At 32.2% G+C, this 24,490-nt stretch overlaps 1 protein-coding gene across 1 annotated transcript in view; it reads right to left on the reverse strand.

Moving 5' to 3' along the window:
- LOC148277541 (fatty acyl-CoA reductase 1) overlaps positions 1–24,287 on the reverse strand; it is a 99,823-nt gene extending 75,536 nt beyond the window's left edge. The window contains exon 1 of the mRNA XM_088232757.1: positions 24,174–24,287. The gene's annotated coding sequence lies outside the window, so the exon portion shown is untranslated. The remainder of the gene's footprint in view (positions 1–24,173) is intronic.
- Positions 24,288–24,490: the final 203 nt, after the last annotated feature.

Genomic DNA, 24,490 nt, shown 5'->3' on the forward strand with positions numbered 1-24,490 from the left:
AATGAGTAGATATGTGTACCGTGAGGTACTAGATTTGTCTCAAAACTTGAAGGTGAGAGGTCGGTAGTGTATCTTTCAGTAGCGAGAGGTAAATTTTTAGATTGGTAAGCTGCGAAAATTCTGATAAAATGTCTATAGCGGTAGTTTGGCACATAAAAAACGGTATTTTTTATATTTGACAAATAATATATAACAAATGGCACTAGCGGCTAATAGTTTCAGTTTAAATATTTTTAATTTAACACAAACGTTTAATTAAGAAAAAAATGAATAAAAAAAATCACAATTGCAAAAAATTAGACCATTTTATATTTGATAAATAATCTATTATAACGAATGGTACTAGGAGCTAATAGTTTCAGTTAAAATATATTCTTATTTAACACAAACATTTAATAAACAAAAAAATGAATTTAAAAAAAAACATAATTGAAAAAAACTGGGCACCGCGAGAAGTCGAGCGCCAACCGTTGTGTTAAAAAGCAACGACATATCCACACGGCTATTTTATTTACAAGCACAGGTGTCGAAAAAGTGATTTATAAAATAATATTATTCATAAGTGTACAAATTTTTTTTTCTCTGTGACTACCTTTACTGGTCTTAAAACAAAACACTATTTCTTAGTAAATAATGATAAAATCTAAATTATTTAAAAGTATTCCCCACCGAAAACAAAAGTTCACTAATAATTGTCTTTTGAGAATTATTCTTTCATCGATTTTTATGTCATTTAAATATTAACAAAACGGTGTAAATGATACATTTTACTATTCTTTATGCATAATTTACTCTTGACACTATTCAATTTTAATTTACTAGTAACGTTTTTATCATAACTCAAACGTCATTGTCTGTTAAAAACCTTTTATATTTCACACATATTTTATTCTTGTTTGGCAAATCTTTGTTTTTGAAAACTCACTAAAGTATTCATACTGATACTAAGGATTAAAATGTAAATTCGTAATATTATGTATTTTATAACAAATTAACCGGACAGGACTTAAGTATTATCGTAATCTAACTTCTATGTTATATACTCGTACACATATGCGTTATCTCCTTTTTACATTATACACGTGCGTATAATACTATCTCACTTGCATTGTCTTAAGTGAAGCAGTTTTATTTTAAAGAATAATAGCCCTTATAAAGGAGTGTTGAAAGATTAAATTGCATTTAGGGAATCTGCAAGATTTTACTGTAATCGTAAGTTAAATTTTTCTAAGGTAAATCTGAAATTTGGAGTTTGAAGACGTAATGTAATTCATGTTTTATCTTTGAGCTACGCAAGCTTCTGTAATCCGTTAGTCATAATTTTGGCCGATAGAGGTGTAGCTTATTCCATACATCATATTCCATTGATGTAAATTGATGAACCCAAAAAATTCAATGTTTGATTAATATTACTATATTTGTGATACATTTTTTCCTAATAATAATGCAATATAAAACACTACTTTCGATGTCGAAAAATATGGTAAGCTGCAAATAATCGGTTATTGGGAGAGCTCGCCTCTGGTATCTTTTAAAGAGTGGGGGTTTGTTAAGGGACTGCTTGTTCGAGAAATGAAAGATTTTACTACATTTTAAGATATATTTTTTTTTATTTTTTAAATTGACTTAAAAAAGTCATTAGGATTTTTTTAAAGCTAATCATAAGGAATGTTCCTCTGATTTTTCGCGGTCTGGCCCTGAAAAGCCGAGTATAAGACTGTTATGTTAAATGTAATCTCTTTAGGTGTATAAATGTCATTTGTGCCGTGTATACTAATAAAATTAAAATAAATAAATAAATCGTGTTATCTTATCGTGGCGCGTGTATTTTTATCACGGTGTGAAATGGGCTGACATATTCCAAGTATTACAGTAAGTCCGAAAGAGAAAGTAAGAAGTTACTCCATTCACGGTCACGATGAAATTGCGTAACATACTATTTGGACAGAGCATAATTAATCACGATTACCTGTAGTTTCCGTCGTAACAGATCACCTTGAAAAAGTTTAATAATGTTTTTACATAAGAACGCCATGAATGATTTTTTTATGTTAAGTTTTTTGTTTTAGAAAAGTATGGAAAATGTATTTTTAAATTGTCCTAATGTTTGTAGACAAGGAGTGAATTTCACATGTACGAGGTCATCAAGATTGACACATGTATTACGACAGAGATGAAGAACATTTTAGAGAAGAGATCATGGAAGTCTAAGCATTAACACTGCTTATCATCTGTCATTGACTTGTTTAAGTGGCTACTTTACATACTGCGTAACACTCACTATTCTGCCTATGTTTGACCATCATTGAAAGCATCCATAACATACCCGAATCCGTTTTGAAGACTAATTGAACGCAGTTATACAGAAAGCAGCCAGCCATAGAAAAGTGAAGCTGAGATAATAGCCATTTTGTGGAAAGAGTGAATAATAAAATCTACACAATAGTTTGAATGTTTTTGACTTTAACAAACGATAAACAATAAATACGTAAGTTTTTTTTATATATTACAAACAAGAATCTTATTGTGTATTTGAACAGTTTAAAAGATTTTTAAAGTACCATACGATTTTTCGAGTTTTGTGGGTGTTTTCTGCAAATTTAGAAATGCCGTTTTTGTGATCGACACCTTTTTCCGGAGGTGATTAATACAACAATATTTTGAGTTTGTCCAAATTTTTGTAGACAAGGACTGGATTCAACTCCCCGGGGAGCTGTTTATATTAACATATTACAACAGTGATGAAGAACATTTAAGAGAAGGTAATATGGAAGTCTATGCACCAACAAGCTACAAAAAGTGGCTTGGTGGGATTTTAGTTTTAGTAAAAATATAACAAGTGAAATTTTTTTAAATTGTAAAAATGTATAATTATGCTATTAAATCAAAAATAAAATAAATTAAATTTGCTCTCGAGAATCGAACTCGGGACCTCAAGCATGGTAGATGAAAGCTTTAAGCTATGCATCTACAGAGCTTATGACCTGTCAATGGCTGGTTTAAGTGGCCACTTTACACACTGTGTAACATTCACCATGACAAACAGCGTCTCACTCCTTTTTTTGTACTTTGTATCCCGGAGCCGTGTAAACAAGTGATTATAATAACCACGCGTTGTGTCCCGGTCCCGTGTTTTTACATAGTTTACCAGCAGCGAAAAAGTACTAATGAAAGTCACTAGATGTCAATAAAATTCACTTTTTTGAACAGCTGGTAAACCACGTGAAAATACGGGACCGGGATACAACGCGTGGTTATAATCACGTGTTTACACGGCTCCGGGATACACAGTGTTAATAGTAAAAATAGTTAACAGAAAAATCCCACAAAGGCATGGCCTGTTCGTGGGTATACAAGAAATGATTATGAATTTTTGCTCCTTTAATAAATAGACAGTCATAATATTTTTGTGTTACATAAGAAAGAGAAAATAAAATATTCTGTAAAAGATAATTTGTTTATTTTTGTTGAGATTTCTAAATTTGCTTCTAACACCCTAAGTTTTAAATACTCGTTTACAAACAGAATCTTAATTTCATCCCCTACAGCTACAGAGCGAATGGGGGGGTTAAAAATGTAGACTCTACTTAAAGATTTATGTAGAATATTACGAAAATAAATTTGAATTTTTGTAGGGTGGGTGCCAAAAAAAAAAAATCTAATGAGTTCATTTTAAGTAAAAACATACAAAAAGTGTCTTTTTTATCGTAGAGATAAATTCTTACGTTAACTTTTTTTTACTTTGGATTTAGAGTGTCTTATTACTATTCAGATAATGCAAACCAATCATGTAACATCTTAGTAAATGGAGAAATAATTGAAAAGATTGATAGTTATATATACTTAGGACATGAAATAAAGCTCGGCAAAGATAATCAAGAGGTAGAAATAGAAAGAAGGCGAGGTTTAGCATGGGCCGCCTTTGGTAAGCTCTCATATATCCTGAAATCTCCGAAGTATTCACATTACTTAAAGAAGAAACTTTTTGATGCTTGTGTTCTCCCGGTACTGACATATGGCTGTGAAACTTTTGTGTTCACGAAAAAATTTTTACACAAATTATCAGTGACACAGAGAGCCGTGGAAAGGAGAATGCTGGGTATTTCGTTGAGAGACAGAAAAACCAATACATGGATTAGAGCGAGAACAAAGATCACCGATGTGGTTCATAGGGCTGCCGACCAGAAATGGAGCTGGGCTGGTCATATAGCCAGAATCACAGACTCTAGATGGACCAAAAAGTCCTGGAATGGCGACCCAGAACGGGTAAAAGCAGGCCTCAGACTAGGTGGCCTGATGACATAAGACGAGTTGCAGGAAGTGGTTGGATGCGGTTGGCTCAGGATAGGGAAATATGGAGACTAAAGGGGGAGGCCTATGTTCAACATTGGACAAGAGACGGCTGATGATGATGATGATGATGATGATTACTACTCAGATACCTTATTTGAAAGCGTAGAAAATTTAAAGTATTAAGGTATCATAATAATACATAATACTATAGCACCCACCCCATGGATTACCATGGGGTTGGGTGACAATGGCGTGGCTCTTTCTGTATATGAAAATCTGGAAGGTGGCTCTCGTTGATGTCTGTGCTCACCCCTATATGAATTCGTTTGTTCTCTTACATATGTGTTCTTATTCCATAAAAATTTCTTCATCCAAATTGAGATATTGGCTGTCTCGGATTCACTGTTTTGAAATTTATAATCACGCGACTCAAGGCGAACCGCAAATCAAATTCGCAATCAAAAGATAACTACGATCAGGTAATCTATTTATTGAATTTCGATGCAAATTAATTAGCCCATATTTGCACATATCACGTAGTTAATGTAACAATAAATTAAACATTTATTTCAACAGAGATGAAGAACATTTTGAAGAAGGGAATACAGAAGTCAAGGCATTTAATTCAGTCAGAATACCGCGCGCATCAATAAAGGTTTCAGCTCTTAAACTTCACAAAGATAACAGATATTCCTTCAACAATGTTTTGAGTATGTCCAAATGCTTACAGACTGGCTCCTTGTTTTTATGCGTTGCCTAGTAGTTGAATTGGTTCAGCCGGATGAATCTCACCCACATAATAAAGGTTTCAGCTCTTTTACTTCACAAAAGTCGACACATGGAAGAGTTGATGAAATGTGGATGTTCAAACATAGGCAGAATGGTGAATGTTACACAGTGTGTAAAGTGGCCACTCAAACAAGTAATCTTTGATCTTCGCAAATTTGACCACATAACCGAGTATCGCACGCAACTACACTGGCTCAGTATCAGGCATAGAAGAAACATTCACATTCTATCACTTCTTCACAATATTTTAAATTATCCCACTTCACCTGTTTATCTGAGAGAGCTCTTCCAACCTCTTTCACAACACGGACTATCTCTTCGTTCTAGTATCGAGAGAACCCTTTTAATACCCTGTCATCGCTCTTATTTTCTTGCCTCCTGTTTCACAGTAATAGCTACTCGATTGTGGAATAATCTACCCACTAATGTTAGAGAGGCCCCTTCTTTATTTACATTTAAGTCAAGATTGAAATGTCAGTATCTAAATGTTTAAATTAATCCTTTATCATTCTTCTTTCCTTCCCATCCTCTCTCCTCTCTTCGTAGTACAATGTTAATTTTTTAATATATTTTTATTTTGTTGATTTTTATTTTTAATTTTTGAATAAAATTGTAAGATTCAATATGGCCATGTATTTGTAATGTTCTTAAACTGATCGGTTTGGGTAGGTAGGAAGAAATTGCCTTAAGGCAATATACCCACCCTTATATATAGTTACATATAAGGGAGGGCATAGATATATATATATTGTATATGTATGTAATGTGTTAAATAAATAAATAAATAAAATAAACAAGCCAATGACAGGTCGTAAGCCCTGTAAATTCCTAGATTTCTATATTCCCTTCTCAAAAATGTTTTCCTTCTCTGTTGCAACAAATTTAAATCTGAATAACTCCCTAGGGAGGAAATCCAGCCAAAAAAATTAGATACTGCATTTGGTTTACCATTGCAGTGCTCTATGCACCACTGGGTGCAGAAAGAGGAATAATAAAATGTAAATATATTTCTGCAACACTTGTTTTAAATTGGATCACCTTAACCTACTTTCGATTTGATATAAAAACATAATTATTTCAATTATTATCATTTTGCGGTTTTTGGATTGTTTTAACAAGATGTCGGTTCTACAAACGATTTGGTGACTTACGAAATAGCATATTATTGCAGAACGTTTTATGGGTTATGTTGTAAATCTATAACAATAAATTATATTATTGACTTAAATAGTCAAATATATGATTTTGACGATTACATTTAATGAATTATTATTTGTGATTGTCGAGGACATGGTTCAAATGGGTGATTTAAGTGTCAATTGTCTTTTGTAAGCTGATGATGCCGTGCTTCTTGCTAACAACAAAGAGGACTGTAATTCTTGATAACAAAGGTCTATTGTACCGCAAAGTTTCTTGAAAATGTACGAAAAATAAAAAAAAAACTACATTAATAAAAACGCACCACTTTGATTGACGTCACTGGTTCATATGAACCAACCAATGATGTGACAGCTGTGAAGGATATCTGGTTAGCTAGCCGTAAACGGACCAATGGGAAGAACTAACAGTGAACAACCTCTGACGTCACACGCGGAGTTATTTCAGAAATAAAAAACTTTAAAAAATCATAGCGCTGATAATACGATATGTAAAAAATTAAAAAGACACTGAACTTCCTCATTACTCTAAGGATTTTGCATAGGTGACCGTAAACTAGTAATTAATTTATTTGTCTCTTTATATTTATGTTGTCTGCATTAATTTACTGGCTTTTTAACCCATCGCGTAATGCAGACTGAAAACGTAAGTTAGAAGTCAATGAATAGAAAATAGATAGCTGATAAACTCCCGATATGTACAGAAAAACTAATCAAGACCTTTAATTTGGTAATTGCGTAGTAAAATAATATTATTCATATTGTAAGGAAATAGAGATATTTTTTTGGTGTGAGTATAGGAGATAACACCTTATTTTGGTACGCTAAAAAGTAATTTGTTAGTTAAAGACTAATGACGTAAATTACTCCAGCCATTTATAGTAGTAATATGGAGATGTCAATAGAATATATATTGCATGTATCTATCGAAAAAAATATATTTGTTACACACTCGTATTTCGTGACGTCACACCTTCACAATAGTTCACGAATCTTTATAACATCCAAGTGCGTATGTGTTGAGATAACACTAACACTGCTTTGGTAAGAGTTAAACAAGTTTCGGGACCTTGACACAAGATTTTCAATGCTTCTCACACGTATTTGTAGGCAGGTACTAGAATAGCATTAGCAACGCTAAATTAAATGAAACATTAATATTTTAATGAAATGCTCATTTTCATAATGTACATTATTTTATTTGGGAAATCAACAGTTCTACGTACATATTTATAGTAAACAAACAGATATATTGTATAAACTCAGAACTAATAACAGATTTCCACAAAGTATACAAAGTTAGTGAAGTAAATATATTACATATTAAATAAATACACATAAAACAATATTTTGAGTTTGTCCAAATTTTGTAGACAAGATAAAGTGGCTACTTAAACCAGCCAATGACAGGTAATATGATACCTGGACTTCTATATTACCTTCTCTTAAATGTTCTTCATCTCTGTTGAAATATGTGAATATAAACAGCTCCCCAGGGAGTTAAATCCAGTCCTTGTCTACAAAAATTTGGACAAACTCAAAATATTGATTATTTATTTACAATGGAAATCATACAGTCTGTTTTAAAATGAAGGTACAAGAAAGATGCTCCTTCTTTATTTACATTCAAATCACGTATGAAATGCGACTTCCTGAATATTAAAGTTTTTCCTTTCTCTTTTCTTCCCCCTTTTAAAAGTATAGTGTAGATATTAAATCAATGTTTACTTCTTAAAAAAAACTTTTATAAAGAAATTATTAATAAATGAACAATATGTCCAATCCTTGTCTACAAAAATTTGGACAAACTCAAAATATTGTTGATAAATCCACCTGGTCCATGAAAAAGTATAGAAATTGAAAAAATGAGATTTTCAGGCGTTGCCTAGTATGTATGTGAAATAATTCAATTAGATGAATCTCACCCGCATTAATAAGGGTTTCAGCTCTTTAACTTCACAAACATCAACAGATGAAAGAATCGAAGGGCTATAGATGTTCAAATATGGGCAGAATGGTGAATGTTACACAGTGTGTAAAGTAGCCACTTAAACATGCCAATGACAAGTCATAAGCTTTTATATTACCTTCTCTGAAATGTTCTTCATCGCTGTTGAAATATGTTAAATACATATAAGTTTATACATACAAAAATGTTATTTTCATGTGCTCGTAAATTTTTTTCAATAATCAAAGAATTTTTAAATATTTTTTTAAGAACAGTAAGTTATTGTAAATTGGGCGGGATTAGGACAAGGATGCTTGAAGAGAGGATAAGGAGGGGAAGGGAGACGTACATATTTATTATTATAATGCCTACCAAGTTACATAATGCATTTTTAGTGTAAATTTTAAATCTGACTGGGTGATGTTTGTGTAATCTATATCTTTAAATTTTGTATTGTACACTGAAAAAGTCCTTCGAAAAAAAGCATTTTTAATCAATTATAAAGAGGATATGCGACGCAGAGCAGTTGATGTATAGGTATTTGCACTAGAAGCGAACCGTGTATGGAAGCGATTGTGCGCAGCTTACCATTATATTTGACTATCCATAATAATGATTTACGGTAACTTTATTTACAGAAAAACCAACAATTAGTTACTATTCCTCTAAATCATTGCCACCATTAGTATTTTCTTCAAATAAAAATAAAAATATTAATAATGCGCGCCCAGCGCCAGCAATGAGCCAAGGAACTAGCCGATTACTTCAATTTATTTCTTCATACAAATAAGTGTACTATATTTCGAACATCTTAAACCCAGTGGCGAATTTTTTCTCCTAGAGCAAACTTGCAGATTACACAAATTCTTTGAAGATTCTCGATTTGGAAAATAGTACCATTTTTTTTTAGATGATATACTAATGATTTTCTCAAATTAAACGGTTTGAGCAGGCAGGAAGAAATTGCCTTAAGACAATATTCCCGCCCTTAAGCATATGTTATCAATAAATCATTAAAACGCCTTGGATTTGTTAACAGAAGCAAAACTGACTTCAAAAATATCAATACCCTTAAAAATCTCTTCTGTTCCCTAGTCCGCCCGCACCTAGAGTATTCCTCTGTTACCTGGTCTCCATATTATGATGTTCAAATCAAGAACATTGAATAAGTTCAACATAGATTTTTGAGAAAGATAGGCTGGAGGTTTGGCTTATCCAGAGGCCAATATACGTATAATGAGTTGGAAACTAGCTTAAAAATATCTTTTCTTTAAGACCGTCGAAATAAATTCGACCTTCTAGTCGTATTAAAAATTCTCAACTCACTCTTTGATGCGCCTGAACTACTGAGCTCAATAAAACGAAATATCCCAACTAGAAACCTCAGACAAAACTTACTCTGTCACACCGATAACCATTGAACTCACTATGGTTTTCATTCCCCTATGCCCAAAATTCTTAGGTCTGCCATCAAACATACCATTCTTGATTTTTTTGATAACAAGTTGTCTTCTTTCAAACGATCACTGAATCAAATTCAATTATAAACACCTCGATTCTGCTTCCACACCCACAAAGTCTACTATATGCCATTGTGTCTTTCTACTTTTTAAAAATATTTTCTATGTATAAATATGTCCCTAAAAATTCTCAGTGGGCACCTATATAAATAAATAAATATGAAAAAAAAAATGCTTGAATAAATTAACAGTCTTTTTGCTATCCTAGTTAGCATGCTAATCGAAATGAAACTAAAGCGTCTAACGATTTTACAAAGCGAACATGATATTATTTTACAAATGTCGAAATATATGTACGTGGAAATTAATGAATCGACGCAGACAAAAATCCGATACATTCATAATTTAAGACCTTTAATTCAAGGGCGAGTCTATTGAACTCATATTCGAAGAATAAAAATCATAACCGCTTTATACAACCTTGAAAATATCTCGTCTGCATCGCAATCTAGTGGTCAGCGCCTTTAGTATCACGCAAGAGGCTTCCGGTTTGATTCCCGATATGTTTCACAAGTATAATGAGGAATTCCGGTCAACCCAACTGTAATGCACATCAGGTCAAATATCCAGAAGCTACGATGCGGACACTAGGACGTGTACATCGGCTGGATTAGGAGACACCGCGAAATCCTTGGCAACGAAAAGGCTGACAAAATGGCTCGAGAGGCTACGCTCAAGAAGACAGGCCCCGATTTTGCAAATTTCCCGCTCAGCCTTGCCAAATAGAAAATAAGAAGCAGGATGCTTCAACTTTGGAACAATCGTTATTCGAGTAAACCTACCAGAAGTATTACTTAAATGTTTTTTTCCTACAGTTTTCCACGCCTTTGATTTTAGGAGAATGCGGAAAGCTGGCTACGAGTTCACCCAGATTCTCACGGGTCTTGGTGGGTTCATGAGCTACCTACATCGCTTCATTCTCTCCAATATCGACAGCTGCCCATGCGACGATGAAATCCTTTAAATTTTCCTCAACTGTTGATGCGTTGCCTCCTTTCCAGCTTTCAAAGACACTATCTGAGGCCTGGGTGAAGATCTTTACGACATCTCATCAGTGATAGGTAATAAAGAACTCATACGAGAGGTAGTATCATACATGGTAAATATAGTGCATGAAATTGGTAAAATAAACCGTAGTAGGGAAGAGAATGCCGAACACTCTTCTAGTGGAAGGGAAAGCTTGTTGACTACTGTCAACAGGCCGGCTTCTCCTTAAGAGTTTTAAGTGGTTTCCTCTCCACATAAGCAAATGCTGAGAAGTTCCTGATTGGCCCACATTAGAATATTCTTCCTGGTCCCAACAGTTTAGAAAAAAACATAATTAAAGTTATATAATAGCAGAAAAATTATATTTTCAAAGTATAAACCTTGTTTTTTATAAGCATGATAAAAAATAAAGCAACTCCCAAAAATTAATTGGAATATTAAGGAATTGGATAGAAAAAAAAATTCTTGCGCGCGGTAAAAATAAGAGCATTAAATTGTACGGCAAAATTTCTTGAAAACGTAGGAATTAAAAAAAAAAAAAAAACGCACTACTTTGAACGACGTCACCGGCTCATCTGAACCAACCAATGATATGAGAGCTGTGAAGGATATCCGGTTTACTTACCGTAAACAAACTACTACTGAGAATTGACAGAGAAGAACCTTTGACGTCACGCGGAGTTATTTCAGAAATACAAAACTTTTAAAAATCATAACATAACGATAAAAATTTGGCTTCAGCTCTTTAACTTCACAAACATCAACAGATGAAATAATTGAAGGAATATATATGTTTAAATATGGGCAGAATGGTGAATGTTACACAGTTTAAAAAGTGGCCACTTAAATCAGCCAATGACATGTCATAAGCCCTGTAGATGCCTAGACATCTATATTACCTTTCCTAAAATGTTCTTCATCTCTGTTGCAATATGTTAATTATAAGTACTTATGTAATATTTCACATTTTGTATGTTTTTGACACATATGCAATAATATACACACACATGTCCACTAACCTTCACAAATGAATTGCATAAATCTGGTTGTAGTCCTGTGGCTAGGGTCTCAGACACACGGATCAAAGGTCCGTGGTTCGAATCCCACTCTACCCCAACTTGATTCATATTTTCCAATAGTGAGTTATTTAAAACTCATTGAAAATGGCCCACAAAATAAATTATTTGGGTAAATCATAGGAAATCATATATTTTTTTAAATAAATAAATAATAAATATATATATTTTGTTAAAAAAAATTTTTAATAAAAAAACATTTTTTGCGTTCTTTTGATTTACCCAAATATTTCAGCTTTGGTGGCCATTTTAAACGAGTTGTACAAAACTCAACATAGAAAATAGAAATCAAGTTGCGGTAGACTGGGGTGCGATCCTCGGATCTTTGATCCATGAGTCCACGGCACTAGCCGCGGGGCCACAACCCGATTCTGAACTTCAGTTTTCTGTTTCCAATTTTCTGAACCATATTTTACACACACTGAGAAAACGATTGATGTAAATTTAGTATATTTCTGTGGGTATCTGTCATTGGTTTTGTTTTTTGTATATTTTGTTTGTTATATTTTTTCACATATATTACTCTTAATATCCCCAACAAATATATTTTTTTTTTAAATGATGTTTTTCGGCAACACATGTTATTTTTTATCTTAAAGTTGCGAAATCATTTATTTATTTTTTTCTTTTTTAAAAAAAAAAATCTAAATATTATTTGAAAACATAAAATATATGTACTTTTTTTTCGCTCCTTATATTTAAGTTAGCAGTAATTATTAATTGTAAATTTTTATGTTAAGGATCTTTACTGACAAGCCATATTAATTGGCTTGGTGAGTCCTGTAAAAAAAAGTAATTTAAAAACTGTTTTAAAAAATAATAAAAATGTAATATTGTATGTAAATAATAAATATATAAAATAAAGTTAAAAATGAAAAAAAACGAAGGAATAAGGCTGCTCGCGATATTTGCGCAGTGTACAGAGAAGATGCTATGAGTTTTTTTTTATTTTTTAAACCATTTTTATTTGTTTATTTCTCCATACATTTATTATTTTTACATAAAAATGTAATTACAAAAATACACTTTGAAAAAATACATCTTAAAATTAAGCAACAATATTTTGAGTTTGTCCAAATTTTTGTAGACAAGGACTGGATTCAACTCCCTGGGGAGCTGTTTGGCCATTGACAGGTCATAAGCCCTGTAGATGCCTAGACTTCTATATTACCTTTTCTTAAATGTTCTTCATCTCTGTTGTTAAAATTAAGCTATAACATGAATTGGAAAAAATGCTTACAACGACTACAGCGTCTGAGCGTGGGCCATTCCTTTTTTAATTATTAAAAAGTTTATAGCACATAATATATATGGTATGATATGACCATGAAAAGAAAGAAAATAAAAATAAAAGAAAATACAAAATAAAAATAGAAAGAAAAAGAAAAACCAAATTAACATATGCTGATATTTCGAAAATGTGATTTATTTGCAGTATGCATTTATTTTTTATTTTAATTATTGTTTTAAAGAATGTGTCTATCTGCTCCTTCCATGCTAATCCAAGACCTCAAACCTACTTCAAACTGTACCAGTGATTTAATTTTTTGTAGTTCCTTGGTTAAAAGATTGAAGGATCTTGGACCAACATGTAAGGAGTTGATTGACTTGTTTGTTGCAAAATAATGAACGAGAATGCTTTATAATACTGTAGTATTATTAGGAAAAAACACATCACCAAAAAATATATTACTTTTCTTTGGTTATTAAATTTATATCATATTCCTTTATTTCATACAGCGACCAGATGCGCCTCTATTGGCCAAAATTATAACTACTGGATTACACGAGATTGCTCTGCTCACTTTAAAATCACTTATTCAAATACGTCTTTAACCTAAAACTTTAGAATCTTGTTCGAAAAATTACACTTGCGATTACGGTAAAATCTTGCAGCTTTCATTAATGCAATTTAGTCTTTCAATACTTTTTCATAAGGGCTAGTATTTTTTAAAATACATCAATTTGACTTACGACAGTCTAAGGGAGGTGACAATATACGCACTCGTTATGTGTAAGAAAGAGATAACGAATATATTTTGTATGTCGTTACAATCAGAGATAATGTAGAACTATTACTAGTTGTTACAATAATAAGTAAGTAATTTAGCATACTTATGTTTCGGTGGTTTGAAAGTAAATTTGCTTTAAAATAAATAAATATTTTGATATTTTAATCGAAACGAATTGATATTTTAATCTATAACATAGTATAAATCCTTGAGTGGGTTTTAAATAACAAAGATTCGCTTATTGTTTTTTAATTGTAATTCGTTTTTGTGCATACGATGACAGTTGAATATTGTAGGTTATTCTTCAGTTTCCATTTAAACTTTTAAAATTTAGTGAGTTATGATAAAAACGTTACTAGTGTATAGTGTTAATAATAAATATATATGAAGAATTATAATATGTATAACTTATGTCGTTTTGTGAATAATAATGTGATATAAAAGTCGATGAAACAATGATTCTTAAAACGTAATTTATGTTTTGTTTGGTGAACTATCGTACTCGGTAAGGAATACTTTTAAATTATTTAATTATAATCACTTATAAAGAAATAGTGTTTTATTTAAAGACAAGTTATAATAGTCTGACTTAACCAAAGATGCGCTTATGAATTATTTAGTTTATTAATTACTTTTTCGACACCTAGCCCAAATTGCGAAATAGCTGCGCGGATGGGTCGTTGCTTTCAAATGACGTAGGCGGGGGTTCGAATCCATAGGGGTTCAATTTTTTTTTTGCAATTATGTTTTTTTAAATCAAATGTTTGTGCTACATTAGAAAATATTTTTACTGAAACTATTAGCCGCTGGAGCCATTTGTTAGGAATTATTTATTAAATATAAAATAGACTGGTTTTTTATATGCCATAATACCGCTATGGACATTTTATCAGAATTTTCATAGCTTACCAATTTAAAAACTCACCGCTCGCCACTGTTATCGACCTAATTTTTTTTTTTTTTTTTTTATAAAAAAATAAATATTTGCGTTCTTATGATTTACCCAAATATTTAATTTTGAGGGCCATTTTCAACGAGTTGTAAATAACTCACTATTAGAAAATGGGAATCAAGTTGGGGTAAAGTGGGATTCGAACCACAGACCTTTGGTCCGTGAGTCCGAGACACTAGCCACAGGACCACAACCTGATTCATTAATAAATGATAATAAGTTGGAGGACCGGCAATCGATACAAGCTACTTTCTGCCCATAAAAAATATGTCATTCCATGGGGAAAATTCGAACTGTAATCGTCAAAACTAACTACTACCGTACTAATTTCTCCCTTATGTAAAGGATGCTGCGGGTCAAACTTAGTATTTCACATTTAAAAATATTTAGAATGAAGAAATCGGTTTCAAAGACTCAATTGTCCGAAAATATGTTTCGCTTGGAGAAGTTTGTTTAAGTGTGTCCGAAATGTTGTAAAAAATTTATGTGTGCATACTGTTTCTTCACATTTTTAACGGTTGATGATTTTATATTATCTTTACTTCGCAACATTAAAAAAAAGACGTGCCCAAGTGTTTTGTGATGTTATTTACTGTTGTATCAATTTAAGTATATTAATTTATTCAACGATGTTTTGAGTATGTCCAAATGGTTGCAGACTGACTTGATTTCCTCCCTAAGCAGTTATTCACATTTTAATTTGTTGCAACCGAGAGGGACAATATTTTTTAGAAGGGAATATGAATGTCTAGGGCTTATGACCCCCGCCATTGGCTGGTTTATTTTTTATTCATATTTTTCTCTTACAAACTATAATTAATAATACAAATAATGTGACCTCACTGGGGTTACCCGCGTCGAGGACACTTAAAAATATACTTTTTTTGAAATGTTTTTACATTACGAATTATTTACGAATCGGGTTGTGGTCCTGGGCTAGTGTCACGGTCTCACGGACCGAAGGTCCGTGGTTCGAATCCTACTCTATCCCAACTTGATTCCCATTTTCTAATAGTGAGTTATTTACAACTCGTTGAAAATGGCCCTCAAAATTGAATATTTGGGTAAATCATAAAAACGCAAATATTTATTTTTATTAAAAAATAAATAAAATTTAAGAATAAACAAAGGGGACTTATTTTAAAATTAAATAATAATAATTTTATTTCTTTTTTATGTTGACATACATACCTACATGTATATTTGCTTTTTTTTGTTGTTTTTTTTTCTTTTTATACCCAAGTTTTTAAATTTTTGCATATCTAACTAACATATTATTTTGTATATTTTATATTGTTAAAGGCACTTGTGCCGTACAATAAATAAATAATAAATAATAATTATAAATAAACAGAGATAATTAATAAAATATTCAGACACTACGTATTTATGTTAATGATTAATTTATGTACATCTATATTATTTATATTACAAAACGCACAATGAAAATAACAAAAACCTTACATAAGCTATACACTTTGATTATTTATTAACAGCTCCCCAGGAAATTGAATCTAGTCCTTGTCTACAAAAATTTGGACAAACTCAAAATATTGTTGATAAATTACCTGGTCCATGAAGAAGTATAGAAATTGAAAAAATAATATTTTCAGGCGTTGCCTAGTATGTAGGTGAAATAATTCAATTAGATGAATCTCACCCGCATAAATAAAGGTTTCAGCTCTTTAACTTCACAAACATCAACAGATGAAAGAATTGAAGGAATATGGATGTTCAAATATGGGCAGAATGGTGAATGTTATACAGTGTGTAAAGTGGCCACTTACACCAGCCATTGACAGGTCATAAGCCCTGTAGATGCCTAGACTTCTATATTACTGTCTCTTAAATGTTCTTCATCTCCGTTGTAATATGTTAAAATAATACGATGTCAAAAAGTCAATAATCTCAATTTCGACATTTTTGCAAATGGTCACTTTACTTGTAAATAAATCTATGATACCTTATTCAAACTTTGAATATATGATGTGAAATTCCGTATTAAAACGTTTTTTTATTTTATTACGGGTATTTTTTAAGAAACGAATTTATTAAATTAAATTACCTGCGAATTCATGCACATTAATTAATTTAAGAGATTTATGGAGGTATTAAAAAGATAAGATAAATATTTTAAAAAACAACGGTATTTACAAACTTGAATGTAACGACTGTAATGCAGTTTACATGGGACAAACTGGGCGCTCTTTCTTAACTAGATATTCAGAACACATAAGATCCTTTAAAAATAAAAAACAAGATTCTCAATTTGCCAATCACTAAATTGAAAATAATCATAAAATTCATATCTCAAATAAACCAATTCCATTAGACGTTGAAAGCAAAGGGCGTAAACTTAATGTACTTGAACAATTGGAAATTAATTAATATCTAAATAATCCTAATTTTAAAATAATAAATGAACAAACCAACCTAATATCTTCACCACTATTAAACATATTTAAATAGACTGTTATTCTTCGCTTTGTTCCTTTTTGTACACGCTTATTTGTCGCGTAATTAATAGATGAATCATGTTCCAATTGCATTTATATATTTTGATAAGAAATTCTTAAAAATAGAAATATTGTATGATAATACATTTATGTTTATATAAATTTCCTCATAATATTTCAATCATATTTTAAAATAAAAATGAACAGCAAACTATTATAATATTATTGATATGTTTTCGACAAAAATGATATAAATTTACAAAACTATAAAGCTTCATTAATTATCTCACAATACATACTTGTATGCCAATAAATACTTACTTTGTTATATTTTCCCCGAAATTCAAATATAAATCCTTAAATTTCCCATTTCCTATTAAACACCTTAGCCTCACCCTTTACCATTGGTTTTTCCCTCAATTATGATTAATGTACAAGCTATAGTTCATAAGATTATTTTTATTTTCTACTTAAGTACCTTGAATTATGTAACTAGATAAGGACATTCAATCCACATAATCTGTGTTCAAACTCAAATCAGTGTTTGATTTCTAATTATAAGTTTAATATTCCCATTAGTATCTATACTTTTAGATTTGTCTAGTGCTGCGGTTGTTTTCTGCAAATTGAGAAATGCCGTCATTATAATCAACACTATTTTCAGAAGGTGATTACTACAGTTTTTTGTATGTAAATGGCCTGGCTGTTCTTAGCAAAACATAGAATTGACCTTACCCGATAAAACCAATATCTCATTTTCTCTAAATTGTGAACTGGCTGCTTTCTGCGTAACTACGAATATACTAAAGCAAGGGTGGCCAACCCGCGGCCCGCTGGGTGTCTGCTAATGGCCCGCGGGGCATATTGTCTTAGGAAATATGACCACATTTCTGATTATCGTAGGCAACTGAAATGGCTCAAAATTAGACAGCGGAGAGACTATCACTCCCTCTCACTTCTGTTCAATGTACTTCATAGTCCTAACGCTCCTATATACCTGTGTGAAAAATTTCAACGCTTATCAGTTCATGGTTTACCTCTTCGTTCTCATTCTCAAGGCACTCTCTTAATACCCATACACAATTCCTCTTTCTTCTCTAACTCATATAGTGTCCATGCGGCTCGACTGTGGAATCATCTCCTATCCACCATCAAAGATGTTACTACATTATCTCTGTTTAAATCACGTCTGAAGAAACATCTCCTTTCTCTTCCTTAATCTCTCCTCCTTTCCTTTTTCCTCTTTCCGCTTTTTTCCTTTTTCATATTGAGTAATAGTTTTGATTTAAGGTAATTTATAAACAAATACGTTTATTTCTATTTTTATATATTTTTCACTTTTTAATCTTTTTTTTTTTTTTCTATTGAATATGTTCTGTAACTTGAATTATAAAAATAAAACTTTTATTTTATTGGTTGGTTGGAAGAAATTGCCATTTGGCAAGAAGCCCGCCAATGTACAAATAAAATTATGTACAAAAAGTTAAATAAATAAATAAAAAATATTATGCAAAAAAAAAAAAGTTATTTCTATGGATAATGTATGAAGCGCCGTTTTTGTATAAATATACACCAAGGGCAATTTAATGGTGTACATGAAACCACCAAAAGAACATTTCTTCGTGCATAGTTTGTATCATATCCCATATTATGGAAGTATCTTTCTCGGCCACGTCTTTCTCGGCCTTCCTCGGCTTCTACATCCAGGCACACTTGCACTATAACATATTTTAGCCGTTCTTTCATCACTCATCCGCTCCACACGACCAAATTATCGTAGGAGCCCTTTCTTAATTTTGTCGATAATGCTTATCTCAGCCTTGCACTCTGCTCTAATTTCGACATTTGTACACCTATCATACGTAATCTTACCACACACTCGCCTGAGAGATCGCATTTCGACAACATTCAGTCTACTTTCGTCCTTCTTTTTTCAACACCACGCTTCACTACCATACATAAGGGTTGGTAACAGAACTCCGTTATGTACTGCCAATTTTGCTTCTTCGATAAGTTCTTATTTGCCTCTATCGATTTTAAGGTACCATTAACTATGTTTCCGGCACTAACCCTTCTCTCAATGTACTTATCCACATTTCCGTCTCTTGTAAACATACTTCCCAAATATACAAATTCTTTAACCTGCTTTAATCTGTCTCCATTTGCTTTAATCTTACATACCTACGGTGTATAAAATTTATTATATTTTGTTAATTTTTTATGATAATTTTTTGGATTGCTATTTTTGGTATTGTAACTCTAATCTAATAAATATGTTTGACTCTCATTTTTGTTATATCTTCTTAAAAAAATGTACATATTTCTTATTTGCATTGAATATTAGAAGAAATTTTGTTGTACGGCCCGGTAGGAAATCTCATTTCCAAAATCTGGCCCGGCTGCTGAAAAGGTTGGCCACCCATGTACTAAAGTATCGTATATAAAATTCCATCAATTTACATCGTAAAAAATGCTAAAATTTTACTTACAAACCGGTCGTTTCAAGTGTTAAGGCCACTGATTTTATAATAAACAAGGTTACGTGATATTTTTAGTTCGCAGTAGGTTCGTGTACCTAATGAAAAGTTGGTTCTCCATCTCTGTTGGAAAAGCTATATTCATGTTATTGATTTTAGGGGGAGTTTAAACTGTAATAAACTGCGAAGATTTTCTAGTCAAAAAATTTAACTTAAAACTCCGCAGGTAACTTCTCAAGACAATATATCATTTTGAATTTATTTCCATACTAAGCATTATGTTTATTTTGTAATTTAAAAAAAAAATTCATACCCTTTTAATTTGTAGTGTATCATAATTTTTATTCTGCGTTTGTAAATAATGTTATAGTTTTAAATATAAAAACGTTCGTAAATAAATATTGTTATCTGTATGTCTCTAAATAAATATTATATTAAATTATGTAAAATATGTTTTCAATTTAAATTTAAAAAAAACATACTAGTACATGGACGTGTTGAATCTTACATTTTTATGCAAAAATTAAAAACAAAGATTAATAAAATAAAAATATTTTAAAAATTAACACTATACTATGAAGAGAGGAAAGGATGGGAAGGAAAGAAGAAGGATAAAGGAACAACTTAAATATTTAGATAGTGACATTTCAATCTTGACTCAAATGTAAATAAAGAAGGGGAGTCTCTAACATTAGTAGGTAGATTGTTCCACAATTGAGCAGCTACTACTGTGAAAGAGGAGGTAAGAAAATTGGTGTGATGAAAGGGTATTAAAAGTGTTAACTCGTTACTAGAAAGAAGAGATAGTCCGTGTTGTGATACAGGTTGAAAGAGCTCTCTCAGATAAACAGGCGAAGTGAAATTATTTAAAATATTATGAAGAAGTGATAGAATGTGAATGTTTCTTCTATGCCTGATACTGAGCCAGTGTAGTTGCGTGCGATATACGGTTATGTGGTCGAATTTGCGAAGATCAAAAACACAACGTATATAAACATTTTACAATCGTTCTAACTTATCCAGTGATTCAGAGTTAGCATTTATAAACAGCCGTGAGGCATGGTGCCTTACTAAAATAGATAAAAGAAGGCTAGAGGCCTAGATGTGGTGCTAGAGAAGAATATTAAGAATTTTCTGGAGAGATCACATCACTTATGACGAGGTTCTCAGTAGAATCGAAGAAGGGAGGTATCCAATCAAAACCCTCTCAGAGAGGCGAGCCCATTGGGACGGCCACATTATGCGCCATGAGGGTCTCCTGCATGACATAATGGAGGAAATGGTTATAGAGACAAATCACAGAGGGCAGCCCCGACGCGGTGGGAGTATTAAGCACACATGTGCTAGGATTTGAGCTGCGCCTCATATTTTGAGCTGAAGAAGGCTGCAAATAATAGAGAGCAGTGAAGGACGATATGCAGGATTTTGCTGCAAACCAATCCTCGGGACTAGGACTGTGAAGAAGAAGATTTTATTGCTCCTCTCCTGGCATCTGTAGCTCAATCGCAAATAACTATCAGCGTGCTTAAAAACATGCTAAGCATTTGAGCGATCACAATGTACAATAATGAACATGCTCATGTAATCGCAGTCATAAGTCAACGCGTGTGTAATCTCTAAGTCAACGCTCGTGTCGGTTAGTTTTTTGTTTTCCTCGTAAATAAATACAGTTCACTGGCGAAAAATCAGCGTTTACTATAAAAAATAATATAATACATAGCATTTGCAAAATAGTAAGAAGTATCTAATACAAAGAAGTGAAAATTTAATTACAATTACTATGGCGACTGCTTTTCTTAACATTTGGCTTGCCAACCGCCGGCTAAATGCAATAAATAGCATGATAAATATTAAATAAATAAATAAAAATAGCAGTTTTGGAATATTTTCACTGAACTCCTCCTAAACGACTTAACCGATTTACGTGCGGTTTTCAGGTAAATGTAGATCTTTCCGCTGCGCGTGTTTGTAGATATTAAAATTTTCAATCGAATTTGTAAAAAAAAGTTAGAAGCATTAATCTTTTTTTCATCGACCTACCAGGGTCGCCGAGAAAGCATATAAAAAAAATTGAAGAATGTTGTTTATTTTATTAATGTTTTATGAGTATTTGTAGCATAAAAAATAATTTTAAATTTGTAGTTTTGAATTCCCGAAAAACCGGTCATTGCATCGGCCACGCCCTTAATGCGTCATGATTCATGCTAATTTTCAACAGTGTTCCTGACCGTTCATATTTTTTTAGAACATCGTCACGAATCTTGACGTCACAACCATCAATGTCAAACATGTCGCGTTTTTCTAGTAACATATTTTTTGTAATATTTTTTTAAAAGTTATACATGAAAACATAACTATATTGATTTTTAAAATACAATTAATAGCTATTGCATGACCTCCCTTATCTAACACCAACAAAAGAACTCTTTAGAAAATTAAACAATCAAACGTTAATAAACTTTTCAAACTAGAATCTTTAAAAAATATTCTTAAATTAGCCACTGATATCATTGTCGACAAAGAACTAAAACTTGAAAAAAAAATGTAATAAATATGGTCATAATACATGAATATCAGAACAATATCACATACAACATTCCTGAACAAGACAAGGACAATCGAGACTAATAAATCAGGGACTGAAATTATACAATAAACTACCAGACAAAACTTCAAAAGACTCAGACAAACTTTTCAAAAGGCGTAAAAAATATAATAAAATTATCAACAACTAAGTATAAATAAAAAATTATATATTGTTATTGTAAAATGCAATCTCCTAGGCAAATGTGCGGTAAAACTATGTACGATAGATGCACGAATGTTGAGATCTATACATTATGTAAGGCTGAGACAATCACTATCGACAAAATCAAGAAAGGAGCTCTGCGTTGGTTTGAACATGTAGAACGAATGGACAGCAAAAGAACGGCTAAGAATATTTACAATGCGAATGTTGATGGATGCAGAAATAGAGGCAGACAGAGAAAGACATGGCATGACCAAATCTAACAAATACTTGAAGACGGACATGTCAAAAGTCGGAAAAATCGGCGCGCGTGCATGAGAAAATGTATGAATGTAGAGGAAGCTAGATTGGCTTATTACGGGAGTAAAAAAATATTCTCACATCTCACAACATCTTCGAGATTTGCACTGGTTAAAAAGCCCAGAGATAATAAAATACAGTATTCAAATCCCTTCATGAAATAGCTCCAAAATACCTATCGGACCTTTGTATTAGGGAAAATACATGTCAAAGAAAATCTACTCTTAGGTCAGCATTTGATTCAGGAAGAGGAAAACTTGTCGAAATCCGGCGCTCCCCAAACACTAGATTTGGAGATCGTACTTTTGCCGCCGCCGGCCCCTCTGCCTGGAACCAATTGCCTTCAAACTTACGAATCATCGACAGTCCCAGTCAGTTCAGATCCCAACTAAAATCCCACTTCTTTAGACTATCATACCCTCAATTTTAAATCTGGAAATATAATATATCACTTTAGTTTAGTTAGAATGTAAGTTTAGGTATACAATTGTAAAGCGCCCTTGAGGTGATTTAAAAAAAAAATGGCGCTATATAAATCAGCCAAATATTATTTTTAAAGATATAGTAATGTGGTGTTCTATCCTTTCTACCTACTCTTACGGGGAGACGGCGTGGTTGTTTGTTGTTGTTGTTGTAAAATAAATAAATAATATTCAAATAAAAAAAATGTTCTGAATCCATTTCTTATATTTTTATCAGTTTTCGTAGTATGTGATATTTTCCTATAAGTTAACTCAATCATTTAACTAAGCGTTTAGAAAAAATAAAACAATTATTATTGTTGTATAAAAATCAACGAGGCTTCGCCACGCTAAACCTTTTTGTTAAACGTTCATTCAAGGAACGGCTATACCATACGGTTTAATGCCAGCATTTAATGAACAGCCTAGCCGCTCAGTTGATTTGATAATTTAATTGTTTGACGGCAATATTACATATATTTTCAAACCAGGGTTAAACGCCTCTATATAACCTTTTCAAGATCAAATAGAAAGAAAGTCAATGTCGCAATTTTCGTTGTTCTACGATACGATGATTTTAGATATGGAAACTTAGATGCTTGGGCTTGTGAGCTGTGATTGGCTAGTTCAAAAGGCAACTTTACACACCGTGTAACATTTACCGCTCTGCATGTTAAATGGCGTCAGTGGTGTAGTTCACGGAAGGTTCGGGTTCGATTTCCGGTGGCACCACAAAAAAAAAGATTTTCAAGCCTGGGTGTTCTGTGCTGTAATTCACCGATGTAATTGAGTCTCCCGGCCATGTTGTGGTGCAAAAATTAAAAACATACATTTTTCTTCAATTCTCCCAACAGTTGATTTTTGTGAAGCTAATGCGCTGAAACCTTTATTGATGAGGGTGAGATTCAACTGACGGATGCAACGTGAGGATTTTAACTGTTATATGTTAAGAATTCATTTCAAAAATAAAATAATTTCAATAAAAAATCAATTTACCTTTTTGGTCTTTGAAATTTGATTCACTTAAACAAATTTTTTTTCAATTGCACACACGACGCGTTTAGAGCAATTTGCGGAAGGACCTCGCTTCGCGATGTCTGACGATCGACTGATTTCCGAAACATTACTAAAATAACTTCATAACTCCTAGTTAGGGATTATTAGCATTAGCAATTTGAATTCACACGAAAATATAATTAGCATTAGCTAATGCAAACTATTAAACTGAATTTTAAATTGCTAATTAATTTAAACGAGTCCGGCGTATGAAAAAAATAGTTCTGTGAGTGAAATAGAACCAGACTCCGCACCTC

This window comes from Micrasema longulum, unplaced genomic scaffold (assembly GCF_059751315.1).
Source record: "Micrasema longulum isolate JH-2025_06_02 unplaced genomic scaffold, ASM5975131v1 h1tg001016l, whole genome shotgun sequence".
NCBI lineage: Eukaryota > Metazoa > Arthropoda > Insecta > Trichoptera > Brachycentridae > Micrasema > Micrasema longulum.